The sequence below is a fragment of the Pan troglodytes genome, chromosome Y (assembly GCF_028858775.2).
Source record: "Pan troglodytes isolate AG18354 chromosome Y, NHGRI_mPanTro3-v2.0_pri, whole genome shotgun sequence".
In the NCBI taxonomy this organism is placed as follows: Eukaryota; Metazoa; Chordata; class Mammalia; order Primates; family Hominidae; genus Pan; species Pan troglodytes.
In genome coordinates this window covers 11,391,725-11,410,591 of record NC_072422.2, presented here as the reverse complement: position 1 = coordinate 11,410,591, position 18,867 = coordinate 11,391,725, and the positions used below count along the sequence as shown (strand labels likewise).

General features: G+C 45.4%; 1 long non-coding RNA gene across 1 annotated transcript; it reads right to left on the bottom strand.

Annotated features, from left to right (window-relative positions):
• Positions 1-1,669: 1,669 nt before the first annotated feature.
• Positions 1,670-12,944, bottom strand: LOC107971314 (uncharacterized). The gene is made up of 4 exons (XR_001714270.3): positions 12,649-12,944; positions 12,226-12,323; positions 3,568-6,944; positions 1,670-1,930 (listed from the first exon to the last, which is right to left on the bottom strand). It is a non-coding gene; the product is annotated as an uncharacterized LOC107971314 (long non-coding RNA).
• Between the last annotated feature and the right edge of the window lie 5,923 nt (positions 12,945-18,867).

The window sequence follows — 18,867 nt, the reverse complement described above, 5'->3', positions numbered from 1 at the left end:
GCCAGACCCAGGAAACCCTAGGCCGATGAGGAACATGAAAGTAGGGAAAAAATAGAGGCAAATTTGGAGGCCACATCTCACCTAGCATCAATCCCTTCCATGCCCATTTGGCTCCAGGTATGAAAGCCCTTAAATCAGGAGTTTCCAGGATGGCCCCAATTTACACACCAAAAGTTGCTTGCACTTCGGGGTACTCCCACCTGAAGACTGAGCCTTGGTATGGACTGCTTGTGCAATTAAGGAAATGCAGAAATGGGGTGGAAATCACCTTTGTCCTCTTTTTTTTTTTTTCTGCAGGTGAAGTTGTGAGACCCCATTCACCCCTCACCCGATCATAGCCTCACAAGTATCTGACCTTATTACTGCTCACACTCTATGTTCTAGAATGAAATTCAAAGATGAGGGAGGAGATCCCCCTCAAGACCTGAGTCACCTGCTTGGCTGGGAACCAAATATGAGGCAAATTCAAGATGCTCTAAGGACAGCACTGGTAGTGTCTCTCCCTGGGTTGGCCACCTGACAATGAAATTCTTGGAGATGTTTGTTTGTTTTTTGCTGTGATGTGCTCCTCATTTGCCTAGAAGAGTGGCTTTTTTTTTGCAAGGGGAGGTGATTTGGAGGCCAATGTGTCTTGGCTGGCCTCCAAATTTACTGTGCACTCATAATTCACGGAAAAGTAAAAGACACGAAGCCCCACAGCCCAAGCAGAGCCACACTACAGGCCATCAAAACGTTGGAAGATTAAAAAAATAAAAGAAGTGATATAGTGCATTAACCACATTTATTTAAGCAGATTCCACTTACAGGCACACACGCGCACACACACACGCGCACACACACACATACATAATGCTACACACACACGCAGACATCCAACACTCACAACCCTTCCACAGAAACACACAGCCGGGCAGATCCTGTGGTTGCATGATTCTTCAGGAAGCCCAATGTGGGAGAGAGAAACCCTGGGGAACACAGGCAGGCTGTACCTAGAAATCACAGTGGGGTAAGTTTCTAAAAGACTCACTCCTAAAATGACAAGGCAGGCCTGTACAATCCTTTAGATCCTTCTGGCTCCTCAGGAATTTTTCAGTGTATTCCTGGAGCTGTGCTTGATATTTCCTCAGGCTGGTCCATGTCTACCCTCTCCTAGGATCATGGGACTATCCTGTTGATCCCACAGAGAGCCAGGTGAGAGTCCATCTCCCACACACCTCTACAGGGGTCTCATTCTCTGCCAAGACACAGGGATTTGTTGCCAGGTAAAAGTGAGTTTCATTGTGACACTAGCCAGAGATCATAATGAAGCCTGGTGCCCTGAGACTAGTGCATGCACATCTATGAGGCAGACTTGAGCATCTAGCTCCCAAAACTGTCATCCTGCCTAAAAAGAGTAAAATGGTACTGGCAGAACAGGTCTGCTATTGGGAAAAAGCTGCCTGCAAAAACCCACTGAGGGTTTTTAAATTCTCAAATTCAGGGCCCATTCTGGCTATCTCTGCTGTCAGGTCACACTGGAGGAGGAGGTGTTTCAAGACTGTGAGTTGATCATTGGAAACTGCTCTTCTGACTCCATTCCCAAAAGAGGCTGTGTGCAAGAATCAGGTCCCATGAAGATTGGAATATAGTCTCATGTGTTGTTCAGGGTCTTTAGGTGATAGAATCTTACCTGAGAATCCAGAGGTGGGTTTCAGCAAAAGATGACTGGACCCTTGGACCTCACTGCCTGCCTTCATCCTGAGCCTCACAGGGACTCTCTGGGAAAGGCAGAAACCATCACAAAGGCAAGTCCAAGGTGAAACATTGTTCTCACACCTCATAATGATGTCTCATGGGTTCAGATGCGGTCCAGTCAATGTCTTCGAGGCCATCTTTGTCAATGCAAGCCTGAAATGGCTGTCAGTAGTTCTGTTGAGGGGCACTGTGGATTCTCCATGAAAGCAAAAAAAAAAAAAAAATGAACTCTTGTCTGAGGAATGAGCTGCCTTGTGCTAGAGTCCAAGCAATGCACAATGTTTCCTGTCAGAAAGCCCAAAAGCCTCCTGAAAAATGAAAACAACCTCAGCCCCCACAATGAGACAATGACCCATAACCTGAATTGCAGCCAGCCTACCAGTAGTCCCTTTTTTCTTCCGAAATTCCTGGCAGCTAAATAATCTGTGGTGAGAGGCAGTCTCATCCAGCAGCAGCCCAAATAAAGAGCCCTTCCATAATGGGATGATCATAGAGATGAAATGAAACAGAGGCTAGATTACCAGGCAAAAGCCAGACATGGCTGCCTGCTTCTCATCCTGTAGGAATCAAGCAGCCCTCCAATAGAAGTGGGAGAATAGGAGTTTTCTTATTGGCAGTTGTAAGCAAAATTTACAGTTTTAAAAGTATCAACGCTGTCCAGTCACCAAAACCTGACAGTGTTTGGAAGGAAACAGTGATGCAATGGATTTGCATGAGGGTCATTCTATGTAAACAGGGAAAATTAAGTGTGGAAATTATTGAGCCAAACCCAGGAAACCCTAGGCAGATGAGGAACATGGAAGTCAGAAAAAGAAGAGGCAAATGTGGAAGCCACATCCTACCCAGCATCAATCCATTCCACTCCCATTTGACTCTGGATATGAAAGCTCTCATATTGGGAACTTCCAGGATGGCCCCAACTGGGACTCCAAATTTTTCTTGCCTGTTGGAGGACTCCCACCTGAACACTGAGCCTTGGTGTTGACTGCCTGTGTAATAAGGGAATGCAGGGATGGATTTGTAATCATCTCCTATGTCATCTGTCTTTTTGTTATTCGTATATTAATTAATTAATTAATTTTGCTGGTGAAGTTGTGAGACCCCATTCACACTTCACCAGGTTGTATCTTCACAACTATCTGACCTTATTGCTGCTCAAACTCTAGGTCCTAGGATATAATCCAAAGACAATGGGGGAGTGCCCCCTCATGATGTAAAGTGCCTGCTCAGCTGTAAACTGAATTCGAGGTAAATTCAAGGGACCCTGCATATTGGACAGCTAGTGTCTCTCCCTGGGTTTGCCGCAGGACAATGAAACACTGGGCGATGTTTGTTTTTATTTTTTTATTTTTTATTTTTGGTATGGTGTCCTCCTCTTCTGCCTAGAAGAGTGGCTTTTCTTTGCCATGGGAGGTGATTTGGACACCAGTGGGTCTCAGACTGCCTCCAAATTCACTGCAGATTCATGATCCTCAACAAAATAAAGATCACGGAGCCCCAGAGCCCAAGCAGAGCCACAGAGAGTGGCCAGCAAAGGGTGGGAGGCTCAAACAAAAGTAAGCACTGTATTGCATTAGCCACATTTCTTTAAGCAGACTCCACTTACTAGTACACAGTCACAAACTCACACACACACACACACACACAAATCCACAGTGCTACAAACTTATGCAGACATTCAACATTCACAACACTCCCACAGAAACAAACAGCATGGCAGGTCCTGAGGCTGCATGGCTCTACAGGAAGTTCCACCTGAGAGAGAGTAATCACGAGGAATACAGTTGGGCTATACGTAGAAATCATAGTGTCACAAGTTTCAAAAAGACTTACCCGTACAATGTCTAGCAGACCTGAGGAATTCTGTAGATTATTTTGGATCATTGTGATTTCACAGTTTATTCCTGGGTCTATACTTGATCTTTCTTCAGGCTGGCTCATGTCTGCCTTCTCCTAGGATCATGGGACTCTCCCAGGGATCCCACAGAGAAGACAGGTGAGAATCCAAAGCTGACGGACCTCCACGGAGTTCTTCTTTGCCAAGCCTCAAGGACTTGTCAGTTGGCAATGGTGACATTTATTGTGATGCTAGCCAAAGCTCACAATCAGGCCTGCTGCCCTGAGACTAGTGCATGGACATTCATGAAGCAGGCTCAAGCACCATGTTGCCAGAGCTTTCAGCTAGCCTAAGCAAAAAAAAAAAAAAAAATACAGGTACAGCCGCCCTGGTATTGGGAAAAATGCTCCTTGTGAAAATCCACCTCAAAACACTAAACATCCCGATCTAAGGCCCCATTGGGCCATTTCCATGGTCGACTCCTGCTGGAGGAAAAGGCTTTTTGACATAGGGAGGTGGTTGCTGGAAACCGCTCTTCTGACTTTATTCTCAAAAGAGGCAGTGTGCCAGAATCTGGTCCCATGGGGATTGAAATATAGTCTGGTGTGTTGCTGAGGGTTCTTTGGGTGATAGAATTATACCTGAAAGTCCAGAGGGAGGTGTCAGTGAAGGATGACTGGTCTCTTGTCCTCAATACCTCCCTTCATTTTGGGCCTCACAGAGGCTCTCTGAAAATGGCAGGAGCAAAGACAAAGGCAAGTCCAAGGTGGAGCAGTGTTCTCACACTTTGGACTGGGCACGAAAGCAAAGAAAAACAAAGTCTCACCTGAGAGAATGAGCTCCCTTATTATGCAGTCCAAGCTATGTCCAATGATTGCTGTCAGGATCCAAAAGCTTCCTGCAAAGTGCAAACAACCCCAGACCCCACAACGAGACAATGACCCACAGTGTATATCGCGGCCAGGTTATCCAAAGTTCCTTTTGCCCTTTGTAATCCCTGCCAGCTAAATAATCTGTGGCAAGAGATAATCCCATTCTGCAACAGCACAATTAAAGAACCCATCCCCAATGAAAAGGCTGTGCAACTAAAATGAAGCAGAGGCTAAATTACCAGGCAAAAGTGAGACATGGCTGCCTACTTCTCATCCTACAGAAATCGTGCAGTCCTCTGATAGAAGTGGGAAAACAATAATATCCTTGTTGGCTGCTGTAAAGGGAATTCATACTTTTAAAAGTATTAAAGCTTCTCAGTCTTTAAAATCTGACAGGGTTTAGAAGGAAACACTCAAACGAAGGATTCTCATGAGCTTTAATCTCTTTGCACTGGGAAATGTTTAGAGTGGAAGTCGTTGAGCCAGACCCAGGAAACCTTAGGAGGACAAGGAACATGGAAGTCTAGTAAGGAAGAGGCAAGTGTGGAAGCCATATCCCATCCAGCATCAATCCATTCCACTCCCACTTGGCTCGCGGTATGAAAGCTCCCCAATCAGGAGTTTCCAGGATGGCCCCAGTTGGCACCCCAAGTGTTTCTTCCACGTTGGAATACTCCTCCCTGAAAAAAAAGCCATGATGGGAAATGCTTGTGCAATAAAGGGAATGCGGGGATGGAGTTGGGAAACTTTCTGTGTCATCTGACTTCATTTTATTTGAAAGTGAAGTTTTGAAAACCCATCCACTCCTCACCAAATTGCATCCTCACAGCTATCTGGCCTAACTGCTGCAAAAACTCTATGTCCCAGAATGAAATTCCATGACAATAGTGGAGTGTCTCCTCATAACATGAAGCCCCTGCTCACTTTGGAACCAAATTTCAGGCAAATTCAAGAGGTCCTGCAGACAGAACTGCTAGTGTCTCTCCCTAGGTTTGCCTTAGGACAATAAAACACTGGGAGATGTCTGTCTTTTTGTGCTGTGGTGTGCTTCTCTTCTTTCTGGAAGGGTGGCTTTTTTTTCAGGGAAGGTGATTTGGATGCTGGCGGGTCTCTGTCTACCTTCCAATTAACTGCAGATTTAAGATCCACAGAAAATTAAATTACATAAAGCCCAGCAGCCCAAGCAGAGCCACACAGACAAAGGCCATCAAAAGGTTGGGAGACTCAAAAAATGAAGCAGTGAAGGGTGTTATTCACATTGCTTTAACCAGACTTAATTTACAGTCACAAACACAAACTTACACAAACAAAATGCCACACAGTCACACAAAGACATCTAACATTCACAACAGTCCTACAGAAACACACAGCCCAGAAGCTCCTCAGGCTCTTCGTTTCTGCAGGAAGCCCCACCTGGGAGAGAGCAACCCTGGGGAACAGAGGTAGGCTGTACCTAGAAATTACAGTGGGGCAAGTTTCAAAAAGACTCATGCCTACAATGTCTAGGCAGGCCTGAGGAATCCTGCAGATTCTTTCAAACCTTAGGGATTTTGCGGTTTATTGCTTTGCTGTGCTTGATATATTTTCAGGCTGTCTCAGGTTTGCCCTCTTCTTCAATCATGGGACTATATCATGGATCCCACAGAGAAGACAGGTGAGAGTCTGCTACTAACTCACTTCCACGGAAATCTCCTTCTTGGCCAAGCCGCCAGGACTTTTCCCCAGGAAATGGTGACATTCATTGTGATGCTAGCCAAAGCTCACACTGTGGCCTGGTGCCCTAAGACTACTACATGTGCACACAGGAGGCAGCCTGGCAGCCCCAGTGTCAGAGCTCTCAGCATGCCTCACTAGAGGAAAATGATACAGGTAGAACCTACCTGGTTTCAGGAAAAAGGATACCTGTGAAAAGGCACTGCAGGACCCTAAAAGTCTAGATGTCAGAGCAACTTCAGGCCATCTCCGTGATCAGGGCACACTGAAGGAAGGTGCATTTTGAATCTGCGAGTTGGCTGTTGCAAACTTCTTTTCTGACTCCATTCCCAAAAGAGGCTATGTGCAATAATCAGGTCTCATGGGAATTGAAATATAGTCTGGTGTGTTGTGGAGGGTTCCAAGGTGACAGAATCCTAAATGAGACCCCAGAGGCACCTGTCAGCCACCTATTAATGGGCTCTTCACCTCATTGCCTCCCTTCATCCTGGGCATCTCAGGGGCTATCTGGGAAAGGCAGGAACCACGACAAAGACAAGTCCAAGGTGGAGCAGTGTTCTCACACATCAGACTGGCCTCTCACTGGTGCAGATGAAGTTGAGTCATTGTCACAGAAACCATCTGTGTTGATGTCATGCCTAAAAATTGTGTCCAGTAGTGCTGTTGAGAGACACTTTGGATTCCACATCAGAGCAAAAGAAAATCAAGGCTCTCCTGAGATAACAAGCTGTCTTGTGCTGGAGTCCAAGCAATGTTCAATGATTCCTTTCAGAGGACCAAAAAGCCTCCTGCAAAGTATAAACAATTTCAGCCCTTAAAACAAGACAACAATCCACAACCTGGAGCACAGCCAGCCTACCTAAAATCTTTTTGGCTCTCTGAAATTGCTGGCAGCTAAACAATCTATGGCAAGAGGGAGTCTCATCCAGCAACAGCCCAATGAAAGATTCCCTCCACAATGAAAATGCAGTGCAGATGAAACGAAAGAGATGCTAGAGTACAAGGAAACAGCCACACATGACAGCCTGCTTCTCATTCCAGAGGAATCATGCAGCCCTCTGATAGAAGTGGAAGAACAAGAGTTTCCTTGTTGGCAGTTGTAGTGGGAATTTATGGTTTTAAAAGTATCAAAGGTGCCCAGTCATTAAAACATGAAAATGTTTAGAAGGAAACTCTCACACAGTGGATTTTCATGAGTGTCATTCTCTGTGAACTGGGAAAAGTTTAGTATGGAAGTGGTTGAGCCAGGGTAGGTAAACCTAGGCTGATGAGGAACATGGAAGTCAAAAAAAGAAAAGGAACACTGGAGGCCACATCCAACCCAGAATCAATCCATTCCACTCCCATTTTGCTCTGGGTATAAAAGCCCCCAAATTGGGAGTTTGCCAGGATAGCCCTAATTTGCACACCAAATGTCCCTTGCACGTTGGATACTCCTACCTAAACACTGGGCCATAGTCTGGACTGTTTGTGCAATTAAAGGAATTGAAGGATCGAGTTGGAATAATCTTTGTCATTTGTCTTTATTTTTTTTGCTGGTGAAGTTTCAGAACTGAATTCAGCCCTCACCAAATTCTATCCTCACCCTATCTGAACTTAATGCTGCTCACACTCTATACACAAGGATGAAATCCTTAGACAATGGAGGAGTGCCCCCTCATGACATAAAGACCCTGCTCTGCTGGGAACCAAATTCAAGGTAAATACAATGGGACCTGGGGACAGGGCTGCTAGTGTCTCTCCCTAGTTTGGCCACAGGACAATGAAACACTGGGAGATATCTGTTCTTTGGTGTGATGTATTCCTCTTCTTTCTAGAAGAGTGGAATTGACTTGGAAGCCAGTGGGTCTTGGCCCACTTCCCAATTCACTGCAGATTCATGATCCTAAGAAAAATAAAGAACACAGAGCCCCACAACCCAAGCAGAGCCATACAGACAGCCACTGAAAGATTGTGGATCTCAAAAAAAAAAAAAAGCACTGAAGTGCATTAACCACATTCCTTTAAGCAGCCTCCACTTACAGGAACACACACACACAAAAAACGGAACACACAATGCCGCACCCACACTCTCACATCAAACATTCTCAACATTCTCAGGGAAACACTCAGCCCAGCAGCTCCTGAGACTGATTGATTCTGCAAGAAGTTTCTCCTGGGAGAGAGGAACCCTGGGGAACAAAGTCATGCTGTACCTAGGAATCACCATTGGGCAAGTTTCAAAAAAAGTCATCCCTACAATGTCTAGGCAGGGCTAGGAAATCCTGCAGATCTTTTTGGATCCTTAGAAATTTCACGGTTTATACCTGGGACTCTGCTTGATGTTTCTTCAGGCTGTCTCAGGTCTTCCCTGTCCTAGGAACATGGGACTATTTCTTGGATCCCACAGAGAAGAAAAGTGGGAGTACATGGCCCACATACCTTCACGGAGGTCTCCTTTACTGCCAATCCACAGGAACTTGTCGCTAGGCAATGGTGACATTCATTGTGATGTTAGCCAGAGCTCCCAATCAGACCTTTTGCCCTGAGACTAGTGCATGAGCATTCGTGATGCAAGTTTCGGTGCCTGGCTGTCAAAGCTGTCAGTCTGCCTAAACAGAGAATAATGGTACAGGGAGAGCCCACCTGGGATCATGAAAAAGTCAGCCTTCAAAATCCCACTGTGGTACCTGAAAAGTGTCGACCTCAGGGCCCCTTCAGGCCCTCTCCATGGTCGGGTATCCCTGGAGGAGGTGGCATTTTGAGACTGTGAGGTTGCCTCAGGAAACTGCTCTTCTGACTCAATTCCCAAAAGAGGCTGTATGCAAGAATCGGGACCCATGTGCATTGGAATATAGTCTGGCGTGTTTCTGAGGTTTCTTTGGTTGGCAGCATCATACCTGACACCCCAGAGGCCAGTGTCATTGAATAATGACTAGGCTCTTGACCTCACTGCCTCTCTTCATTCTTGGCCTCAAAACGGCTCTCAGGGATTGACATGAACCACAACAATGGCAAATCCAAGATGGAACAGTGTTCTCACACTTTGTATTGACCTCTCTTGGGTGCAGAGGAGGTTAAGACCGTGTCTCAGAGGCCCTCTGTGGTGATGGCAAGCCTGATCAGGGTGTCCAGCAGTGTGGTTGAGGGGCTCTGTGGATTTTCCATGAAAGCAAAGAAAAATCAAGGCTCACCTGAGAGAACAAGGTACCTTGTGCTCAAGTCCAAGCAATGTCCAGTGATTCCTGTCAGTGAACCCAAAAGCCTCCTGCAAAGTCCCCAAAGTGAGACAACGACCCACAACCTGGAGCACAGCCAGCCTACCCAAGTCCCTTTTGCACTCTGAAATCTCTGGCAGATAAAAAATTTTGGTGAGAGGCATTACCTTCCAGTAATAGCCCAATGAAAGAGCCGCTCCACAATGAGAAGGATGTGCAGATGAAATAAAACTGAGGCTAGATTACCAGGCAAAATCTAGACTGAGCTACCTGCTTCTCATCCTACAGGAATCATGCAGGTCCTCCAATAGTAGTAGGAGAACAATAGTTTTAATATTAGTGACTGTAAAGGGAATTTAGTTTTAAATACATCAAAGCTGCCCAGTCATTAAAACGTGACAGTGTTTACCAGGAAACACTCATGCAAATGAAGGTCATTCCCGTGAACTGAGAAACATTTAATGTGTAAGTCATTGAGCCAGACCCAGGGATCCCTAGGCCAATGTGGAGCATGGAAGTCAGAAAAAGAAGAAGCAGGTCTGGAGGCCCACATCCTACCCAGCATCAATCTATTCCACTCCCATGTGACTTTGGGTATAAAAGGACTTGAATCAGGATTTTGCCAAAATGGCTTCAATATGCATTCTGAATGTTCTTTGCATGTTGGAGTACTCCTACCTGAACACCAGGCCATGGTGTGGACTGCTTTTGCTATTAAAAGAATGAGGGGATGGAGTTGGAAGCACCTTCTGTGTCATCTGTCTCAATTTTTTACTGCAAGTGAAGTTCTGGAACCCCATCCATCCCTCACCAGATTGTATCCTCACCCCTATCTGAGCTTATTTCTGCTCACACTCTGTGTTCCAGAATGAAATCCCAAGATGATGTAGGTGTCCCTTCTCATGACATGAAGCAACTGCTCGGATGGAAACCAAATTCCAGGTAAATTTATAGGGACGTATGGACAGTACTGCTAGAGTCTCTCCCTGGGTTGGCCACATTATAATAAAACGCTGGGAGATGTCTGTTTGTGTGTGCGTGTGTTGTGTGCTCCTCTTCTTTCTAGATGATTGGCTTTTTTTCTGCAGGGAGAGGTGATCTGGAGGCCAGTGGGTCTGGGCCCACCTCCCAATTCACTGGGCATTCATGATCCACCAAAAAAAAAAAAAAAGAAAGAAAGAAAGAATACAGGCCCCATAGTGAAATGACAGCCACACAGACCACCAAAAGATTGGAAGACAAAAAAAAAAAAAAAAACAGAAAAAACACTGAAGTTCGTTAGCCACGTTCTTTTAGGCAAGCTCCACTTACAGACACACACACACACACACACACACACACGATGCTACACATACACCCAGACATCCAACACTGGCAACACTCCCACAGAAGTGCACAGCCTGGCAGATCCTGAGGCTGTATGGTTCTGCAGGAAGCCCAACCTGAAAGAGAGAAAACCCGGGGAACACAGGCAGGATGTTCCTACAATGTTTTGGAAGGCCTGAGGAATCCTCCAAATACTTTTGAATTCTTAGGGATTATGAGATTTATTACTGGGGCTGTGCTTGATGTTTCTTCAGTCTGGCTCAAATCTGCAGTATCCTAGGTTCATGGGACTATCCAGTGGATTTCACAGAGAAGACATGAGAAAGTCCAGCACTGATTCAACTCCGCGGAGTTCTCCTAGGCCAAGCCACAAGGATTATTCGCTAGGCAACAGGGACAATTATTTGGACTCTGGCTGGAGTTCACAATCAGGCCTGGTGGCCTGTGGCAAGCCCATGTGCATTTGTGAGGCAGACCTGGCTGTCAGAGCTGTCAGCCTGCCTAAGCAGAGAAAAATGGTAGAGGCAGATCCAGCTTGATATCAGGAAAAAGCTGTCTACAAAAATGCACTCTGAAATTTTAGAATTCTGGACCTCAAGGCCCCTTCAGGCTGTCTCTGTTGTCACATCATGATGGGAAAAAAAAGTGTTTCAAGACTGTGAAGTGATTGCTGAAAGTGGTCTTCTGACTCCATTCCTGAAAAAGTCTATATCCAATAATCTGGTCACATGGACATTGAAATATAGTCTGGTGTGTTATTGAGTGTTCTTTGGGTGATAGAATCATATGCGAGGCCCAAGAGGCAAGTGTCACTGAAAGATGGCTGGGCTCTTGACCTCACTGCCTCCCTTCATCCTGGGCCTTGCAGGGGCACTCTGGAAAAGGCAGGAACAATGACAAAAGCAAATCCAAAGTGGATCAGTCTTCTCAACCTCATACTGGCCACTCAGTTGTACAGATGAGATTGAGAGAGTTTCTCAGAGGCCATCTATTGCAATGGTAAGCCTGAAAATTGTGTCCAGTATTGCTGTTGAGGGGCACTGTGAATTCCCCATAAAAGCAAAGAAAAATCAAGGCTCATCTGAGAGAACGAGCTTCCTTGTGCTAGAGTCCAAGCAATGTTCAATGGTGCCTGTCAGAGGACCCAAATGCCTCCTGCAAAGTGCAAACAACCTCAGCCCTCACAATGAGACAACGACCCACAAGCTGGAGCCCAGACAGTATACCCAAAGTCCCTTTTGCTCTCTGAAATCACTGGCACATAAATTATTTGTGGTAAGAAGCTGTCCCATCCAGCAACAGCCCAATGAAAGAGCCCCTCCACAATGAGAACGCCATGTAGATTAAATGAAACAGAGACTAGATTAACAGGCAAAAGCCAGACACAGCTACCTGCTTCTCATCCTAGAGAAATAATGCAGCCCTCTGATAGAAGCCAGAGAACAAAGATTTCCTTGTTGGTGACTGTAATGGGAATTTATGGTTTTCAATGCATGAAAGCTGTCCAGTCATTACAAAGTAACAGTGTTTAGAAAGAAATACTCACACAAGGGATTCCCATGAGGGTCTTTCACCATGACCTGGGAAACGTTTAGTGTGGAAGTCATTGAGCCAGACATAGGACACTCTAGGCTGATAAGGAACCTGGAAATCAAAAAAAGAAGAGGCAAGTGTGGAGGTCCACATCCCACACAGCATCAATCCATTCCACTCCCACTGGGCTCCTGGTATGAAACCCCTCCAAGCGAGAGTTTTCCATAATTCCCCAATTTGCACTCCAGAACTTTTTGGACATTGGAGTACCCCCAAATGAACACTGGTTCATGCTGTGGACTGTTTATGCAAGTAAGGGAATTGGAAATGGAGTTGGAAGTACCTTCTGTCTTCACTTTTTTTTTTTTTTTTTGGCAAGTGAAGTTGCGGGACCACATCCTCCCTTTACCAGATTGTATCCTCACCCCTATCTAACCTTATTGCTGTTCACACTCTATGTCCAAGAATAAAATCCAAAGATGATGGAGGAGTGGCCGCTCATGAGCTGAATTAGAGGTAAATTCAAGGGGCCTTGCTGAGAGAATTGCTAGTGTCTCCCCCTATTTTTCTGGAGGACAATGAAATATTAGGAGATACGTTTCGTGGTGTGGAGTACTCTTTCTTTCTAGAAGAGTTGATTTGGACATCAGTGGGTCTCAGTCAGCCTCCAATTCAGTGCAGATTTATGATCCATGGAAAAATAAAGAACACGGGGACCTGCAGCCCAAGCAAAGCCACACAGACAGACCATCAAAAGGTTAGGAGACTCAAAAACAGAAGGACCAATGTGCATTAGCCACATTCCTTTAAGCAGATTCCATTTACAGACACAAACACCCAAAAACACACACAATACCATACAAACACTCAGACATCCAACATTTGCAACCCTCCCACAGAAATACACAGGCCAGCAGATCTGAGGCTGCATGGTTCTGCAGGAAGCCACACCTGGAAGAGAGCATCCCTTGGGGAAAACAAGCGGGCTGTATCTAAAAATCATAGTGGGGCAAGTTTTAAAATTACTCACCGCTACAATGTCTAGGCAGGCCGAAGGAATTCTGCAGATCCTTTTGTATCCTTAAGGATTTCGTGGTTTATTTCTGGGGCTGTGCTTGATGTTTCTTCAGGCTGGCTCACATCTGCCTTCTCCTAGGATTATGGGACTATCCCATGAATCCTACTGAGAAGACAGGCGAGAGTCCACTGTTGATGCACATCCATGGAGGACTCCTTCTCCACCAAGCTGCAGAGACTTGTTGCTAGGCAATGGTGACATTCAGAGTGATTCTATCCAGAGCTCACAATCAGATTTGGTGCCCTGAGACTAGTGCATGCACATTCATGGGGCAGGCTGGGGCGCCTGGCTGTCAGAGATGTTAGCCTGCCTAAGCAGAGGAAAATGGCAAAGGCAGAGCCAACCTGGTATCTGGAAAAAGCCTTCCTGTGAAAACCCACCATGGCACTCTAGAAGTGTCAACTTCAGGGCCCTGTGGGGCTGTCTCTGTGGTCAGGTTCTGCTAGAGGAGGAGGTTTTTTGAAACTGTGAGGTAGTCACTGGAAACTGCTCTTCTGACTCTATTCCCGAAAGAAAATTTGTGTGTGTGAGCATTGGGTCCCACGGGTATTGGGATATAGCCTGGTGGGTTTTTGAGGGTTCTTTGGGTGATAGAATCATACCTGAGACCCCCAGAGGTGGGTGTCACTGAAAGATGGATGAGTTCTTGACCTCACTGCCTCCCTTCATTGAAGGCCTTTTGGTGACTCTGTGTAAAAGGCTGAATCCAAGACAAAGACAAGTCCAAGGAGGAGCAGTGTTTTCAAACCATGGACTTGCATCTCATGGGTCAGATGAGGTTGAGACAGTTTCCCAGATGCTGTCATTGACAATAGCAAGCCTGAAAAGAGCATCCAGTAGTGCTCTTGTGGGGCACTGTGGATTCCCCTTGAAAGCAAAAAACAAACAAACAAAACAAACAAACAAACAAAAACAAAATAAAACAAACAAAAAAATCCTCAAGGCACATCTGAGAGAACAAGCTGCCTTGTGCTGGAGGCCAAGCAATGTTCAATAACTTGTGTCAAAAGACCCAAAGGCCTCCTGCAAATTGCAATCAACCTCAACCTCCACAACAAGACAATGACCCACAACCTGGAACAATGCAGCAACATCCCAGTGAAAGAGCCCCTCGACAATGAGATGACCTTGCAGATTAAATGAAACAGGGGCTAGATTACCAGACAAAAGCAAGACATGGCAGCCTGCTTCTCAACTGACAGGAATCATGCAGCTCTCTAATAGGAGTTAAAGAACAAGAGTTTTATTGTTGGTGACTGTAATAGGAATTTATGATTTTAAAAGTATCAAAGCTGCCCAGTCATTAAAACGTGACAGTGTTTAGAAGGAAACACTTATGCAGTGGATTCCCATGATGGTCGTTCACTGTGAACTGGGAAAGTCTTAGAGTGGAAGTCATTGAGCCAGACCCAGGAAACCCTAGGCCAACGAGAAACATGGAAGTCAGGAAAAGAAGAGGAAAGTGTGGAGGCCACATGCCACCCACCATCAATGCATTCCACTTTTATTTGGCTCCAGGTGTGAAAGCCCTCAAATTGGCAGCTTGCTAGGATGGCCTTAATTTTCACTCCAAATATTCCTTGCACCTTGTAGTACTTCCACCTTAACACCAGACCACGGTGTGGATTGCTTATGCAATTAAGGGAATGTGGGATGGGGTTCAATGCACGTTCTGTTTAATCTATCTTCATTACTTTTTAACAGGTGAAGTTGCAGGGCCCCAACCAACCCTCACCAAATTGTATCATCACCCCATCTGACCTTATTGCTGTTCACATTCCACATCCCAGGATGAAATCCCAAGATGATCAAGGACTGATCCCTCATGATGTGAAGCACCTGCTCAGCTGTGAATTGAATTTGAGGTAAATTCAAGTGGTCCTGTGGACAGGACTGATAGTGTCTCTTTCTGGGATGGCTGAAGGACAATAAAACACTGGAAGATATCTGTTTTTTGGTGTGGTGTTCTCGTCTTTCTATAAGAGTAGCTTTTTTTTTGCAGGAGACAGTCATTTGGATGTTGGTGCATTTCAGCCCATCTCCCAATTCACTGAGGATTCATGATCCACAGAAAAATAAAGAGCATGGAGCCCCACAGCCAAAGCAGAGCCACACAGACAAGCCACCATAAGGTTGGGATACTCAAAAAAAGAAATGACAAGTTGTGTTAGCCATATTCCTTTAAGCAGACTCCACTTACTGGCACAGAAATACACACAGGCACAAACATAATGACACACACACACACGCAGACATCCAACACAAACAACACTCCCACAGAAACACATAGCCTGGCAGGTCCTGAGGCTGTGTGGTTCTGCATGAAGCTTCACCTGGGAGAGAGCAACCCTGGGGAACACAGGTGGGCAATATCTAGAAATCATAGTGGGGCAAGTTTCATAACGACACCCGTACAACGTCTAAGCAAGCCTCACAAATCTTGCAGATCTTTTTGGAAACTTAGGAATTTTCCAGCTTATTCCTGGGGCTCTACTTGAGGTTTTTTCAGGCTGGCTCACATCTGCCCTCTCATAGGGTCATGGGACATTCCCCTGGATCCCACAGAGAAAATAGATTACAGTCCACCAGTGACACACCTCCATGACAGTCTTGTTTATTCTCAAGCCCCAGGGACTTGTCATTAGGCAATGGTGACATTCATTGTGATGCTAGCCAGAGTTCAGACATGGTACTGTGAGACTAGAGCTTGCACATTTGCATGCAGGCTTCGGCGCCCAGCTGTCAGAGGTGTCAGCCTGCCTAAGCAGAGGCAAATGGTACAGGCAGAGCTGGCCCAGTATCGGGAGAAAGGCTACCTACACTACCCCACTGTGGGACCCTAAAAGTCTCCACATTATGGCCCCTCGGGCTGTCTTTGTGGTCGGTCACAACCCACTGGAGGAAGAGGGGTTTCAAGACTGTGAGGTGGTCCCTGGAAACTGCTCTTCTGACTCCATTCCCAAAAGAGGCTGTGTGCACAAATTTGGTCCCATGTCGATTGGAATATAGTATGGGGAGTTGTGGAGGGTCTTTGGATGATAGAATCATACCTCAGACCCCAGAGGTTGGTGCCAATAAAAGATGTCTGGGCCATTAACCTCACTGATTCCCTTCATCCTGGGCCTTGCAGTGGTTCTCTAGGATATGCAGCAACCATGAGAAAGGTAAGCCAAAGGTGAAGATGTGTTCTAACACTCCAACTGGCCTCTCACGGGTGCAGATGATGTTGAGACAGTGTCTCAGAGGCTGTCTGTGGAGATTTCAACCCTGGAAAGGGTGTCCAGTAGTGTTAGTGATGGGCATTGTGGATCTATCATGAAAGCTAAGGAAAATCAAGGCTGGCATGAGAAAAAGAAAAGACTTATGCTGGAGTACAAGCAACATTCAAAGATTCTTGTTAGAGGACCAAAAAGCCTCCTGCAAAGTGCAAACAATCTCAGCCCCCAGTTTCTTGTGCTCCCTGAAATACCTGGTGGCAAATAAATTTGTAGGGAGAGGAAGCCCCATCCACAAAACAGCCCAATGAAAGACCCTCTTCACAATGAGAAAAGACATGTATATGCAATGAAACAGAGCCTTGGTTACCCAAAAGCCAGACATGGTTGCATATTTCTCACCATACAGGAGTCATGCAGTCCTCCAATAAAAGCTGAAGAGCAAGGTTTTCCTTGTTGGTGGATGTAAGGAATTTATGGTTTTAAAATTATCATAGCTGCCCAGTCATTAAAATGTGACAGTGTTTGGAAGGAAACATTCATGGAATAGATTCCCTTGAGGGTCTTCTTCCATGAACTGGGAAATGTTAGCATGCAATTCGTTTAGCCATATCCAGGAAATCCTAGGCTGATAAGTTACGGGTAACTCAGGATACTAAGAGGCAAGTGTGGAGGCCACATCTCAACTTGTATCAATCTATATCACTCTCCTTTGGCTCCAGGTATGAAAGCGCTCAAATAGGGAGTTTGCCAGGATGGACCAAATTTACATCCCAAATGTTACTGGCACATTGATGAACTCGCATTGTAGCAGGAGGAGCTGTGGGCAAAGCCATTCAGACACTGCGTTTCAAAAGGAAGTGGCTGAATTCGTCAGGGAATGTCATCAGACTTGCATCTCAAAAATCAAGCTCTCTGAGAGAGAGAGAGACAGAGAGAGAGAGAGAGAGAGAGAGATCCCCGCCCCTTTTAAAGGCTTACATGTGGTACATGGCTGGGGTTGCATTCATTGATAATCAGGACAGAACAGAACAGAATAGAACAGAAAGTGTCACAGTAATTCCTCATACAATGTCTGGAATCTATAGATAATACAAGCGGTTAGTTCAGGGTTTGATTTTAAACTTGCAGGCCTGGGGTGTGGTGCCAGGCTGTCTGACTGTTGATCTCTTTTCTGCCTTTCTTTAGCTTTTGATTCCTCTTTATTTTTCTGAGGTACCAGACAGTAAGTGAGGTGATCCCCTTCCTTATTCCCCCCTTTGAAAATCTCACTTATTAGTAGGAGTTCTCACTCTTATCCTCACTACCTAGGTCTTCCTGGAAGACAGATCGATTGTGATTCATATAACATACTTGTTTTGAAGCATTTTTGTGGAGGAAGGCAGTAACAAACCATCTAGTTACTTGAAGGAACATGGGTAGCAATCAGGGGAGCAACAAGCAGGTTCCTATTACTATTGTTCCTATTATGATAGTTTTAAATCTTCCTAGTGCTGGAAACCACTTTCAAAATACTGATCCAGGATCAAATCCATGCCAAACCTGTACAGGTACATGTGCCAGTTTTGTCATATCCCTGACTATATTTTTTACCGCTTGCCCTTGATGATCTATATGCAGACAGCAATTGGTTAGGTTAAACGTTCCACAGATTCCTGCTTCAGCTGCTAGCAAGTAGTCTAGGGCTAATCTATTTCGATAGATAGCATTTTTTACCTGGATTTTCTGCCAGGCTAAAACAGTCAGAGCTCTGCCAGTTTTACTTGTGATTATTTCTGACAGCTTGTAAACAAATGATCTGGTTGAGCATGTAAATGGGGGTTTGTTCTCCCCACAAGCCATCTTGTGCTCAAGTGGCAGGCCCATAGTACTGTCTAATTATTTCAGGGGGCCACTTGTCATCTTTCCAATTACCTATAGGTATGCTTATCTTTTCCCAGGAAGCATAGATTGGGAAGCCCAGGAGTTCAGCTATTTTCATGGGCAGTAGGAAAAAGGATGGTGTAATGGTGCTGACAATACAACTACTCTCCCATTGTTCAGGTAACTTGGCATAGATTCCATTCCCAAAAATGATATATAGTCCAGTGGAGGCTTTCCAGTCCCGAAGAGAATGTGAGTGGGTCCACACTGCTTGCAAATTTGTAAATTTACTAAATGGATCTTTCTGTGTGGTTTGAACCCCACCCCGTGTCTGTTTTTGCTCTGCTTGGCTTTTGCTCAAGGCAATGGAGCCTTCCCACAAGAAGAGTGAAGTTCTGTCCTCCTCTAGCTATGCAGTATGGCTTAATAATTAAGGTTCTTAAAACCCAGAAGTTGCCAGTATGGGCCTTCTGTACTGGAATCTTATCAGGGACTGGAT